Genomic DNA, 2,435 nt, shown 5'->3' with positions numbered 1-2,435 from the left:
AATGTCAATGACCCCATGTGTGGGACTTTATTAGGTCAAACAGGTTTGAGGGGTCAGGCAAAGGACTTGGTGGAGTCAGGCAAGGGTCAGGCGATCATCGTTGTAATCCATGGAGCAGGGCAGGAACCGTGGTGCAAGGTGCTGGGCTGGAGGTGTCCATGGTGCTGAGTGCCCAAGTGTTACAACCCTTCTGTCTACAGTAGAATAAGGGCCTACCAGGGTAGAGTGCAGAATGTACAGGTGTGTTGCAACACAAATGCCAAAAAAAAGTGTACAAGGGATCAAATCAATTCAAGTTTTATTTGTATCTCACCATTATATGGTCTTTGAGCAAAGAACAGAAAAGGAAGCTGAAAGACCATAGAGACAATGTTGAAAGAGCACTTGCGATAAAGTGCAAACAGCAATGATGTCTTGATTGAAGCGCATTCAGTCGCATCTTGTGAGATGCGCTATAGCTGCTTCTCACTGTTGAGACAAAATGTTATAAAGAAGTGATTAATAAATAATTTAAGAAACTCACATTCATCAGTGGTTGCAAACTGTCATGGAAATTGTATTAGGACTCTCCTCATGTTTCCAGCTTACCTCAAGTCATACTGTGGTCCACATGTATACATTTCCATGGCTTTCTCATTGGAAACACAGTTTACAGCTGCAATGGCGTGGACTGTTGCCTGTGTCATGAAGTGATTAAAGCCACACGTTCACCAGTTATAGTCAAATGTAGATGATTTACACTAATGTCACCATTGGAGGGGCTACACAACCAAATGTGTTCAGGTTTCCTGCCGGGCGAGATTACAGGCCTGCCCTTACAATGGCAGCAAATGACCACATCTATAGCAACTTCAGTTTGTTTCTGTCTGTTTTCTAAACACAAAGCCCTGCAACTGGAAACATCCAATGAGGCAAAGATTCACTATCCAGGCTTCTGACATCTTTGTCCATGGTAACATCACTTTCCTAAATGGATACACACATAAGCATGACTATGTGTACAGCTGTGAATGGTGGATAGTATGTTTGTATGCAATAAACTTCATTCACACTAACCAATTCTTTAGGAGGAAAGCTGTAAGGCCTCTTGAAGTACGCGTGGTCCTCGTCAGTGTCCAGTGGCATCTGTACAGAGTCCACCATTATTGCCAGTATGTTTTATATGAAAGGGTTAACTACTTCAAAAAGAGATCCAGGCTGGATTCAGAATGACACAGTACCACTAAACATATTGCATGTGCCATAAAGTTGCATGGAGTATGTGTTTTAGGAGCAGTAGCCCATTCAGAAACAGGCACACGGTCATAGATACTTAGTGAGAGATGCACTGACCATGGTGTTGCTTGCATGCCTCCTTTTAAGACTTGAATAGGTCCTGAATACAGGTGGGACACTGTCGTGAAGGGTCGCTCTGCCTTCCTCACTAAAGTGAGCAAACTTCCTTCCAAATCTGAAATTAACACACATTCTCTTCACCGGAAGGTTGAATTGTAGGGCCAGGTGTTACCCCAAAGTCCTCTTGATAATAAATGTACAAATACAATTATTATTTTTGTAGCACTGCAGCATACCCTTCCAGCCCAAGGTTTTCCACCAGGACAATACACCACCACGTTCTCAGGAGAGACATGTCATCCTAAAGAAAGAGCAGTTACTCAATTTGCATTCAAAGTCTTATAGCATATTGATATAATGGGTTCTTGTTTTCTTAATACTTACAATGCTGAAGTCAAAGGTAGCCTCCATGGCGAAATACCAGGCATACTGTAATGAGAAAAGACACAAATGGCGCTTTTCCACTACGTTGCAGACCTGGTGCTGACCTGGTGCTGACCTAGGTCTGCCCGCTTCGGTTCCCTTTTCCATTCGTCGGTCCGGGTCGCTTCAGTCCTAGGTCCCAGGTACCACATCCGAGCAGGGTCTTTTTAATTTCATATCCGGGTGTCTTTGCCAGGCTGCGTGTGACGTGTGACGCTGCACACCGTTGATTGGTCAATGGACAATCGTCATCCCATGTCCCATCCCATATTATTTCTTCACAACCGCCATCTTGAAAATACCACATTCACTAGGAAAATGTCACTACATTTTCTGTAATAGCTTATTAATAAAGATTCGGAAAATTATTCTGACCATCGTATTATCTTAGTTTAATGTCATTTCAATGAATCATATAACTTTTATTTACAACAAGCACAACACAAAAATCGCTATTATGCACCGTGTTTGTCCGTGAATAACACCGGCTGTGGAGGTGGTAAAAAAACACAATACTCCTTTGCTAACTTCACCATCACGTTTGCTGTGTTTTAATTGTATTTCACTACACTTTGCACCTTAATAAATACCGTGATCTAATCTCTGTGTGTGTGAACCTAACAATGATGCCACAGTGACCTAAAGTAGTAGCCATCTCATATGCTGAGCATAACAAT

The 2,435-nt window shown here is 42.4% G+C and overlaps 1 long non-coding RNA gene across 1 annotated transcript; it reads right to left on the bottom strand.

Annotated features, from left to right (window-relative positions):
* Window positions 1–588: 588 nt before the first annotated feature.
* Window positions 589–1,461, bottom strand: LOC308173290. The gene is made up of 3 exons (XR_013937884.1): window positions 1,333–1,461; window positions 1,057–1,125; window positions 589–677 (listed from the first exon to the last, which is right to left on the bottom strand). It is a non-coding gene; the product is annotated as an uncharacterized lncRNA (long non-coding RNA).
* Between the last annotated feature and the right edge of the window lie 974 nt (window positions 1,462–2,435).

This window comes from Nansenia antarctica (genome assembly GCF_963989245.1).
Source record: "Nansenia antarctica genome assembly, chromosome: 18".
Classification (NCBI taxonomy): Eukaryota; Metazoa; Chordata; class Actinopteri; order Argentiniformes; family Microstomatidae; genus Nansenia; species Nansenia antarctica.
This window is presented reverse-complemented; position numbering and strand designations above follow the sequence as displayed.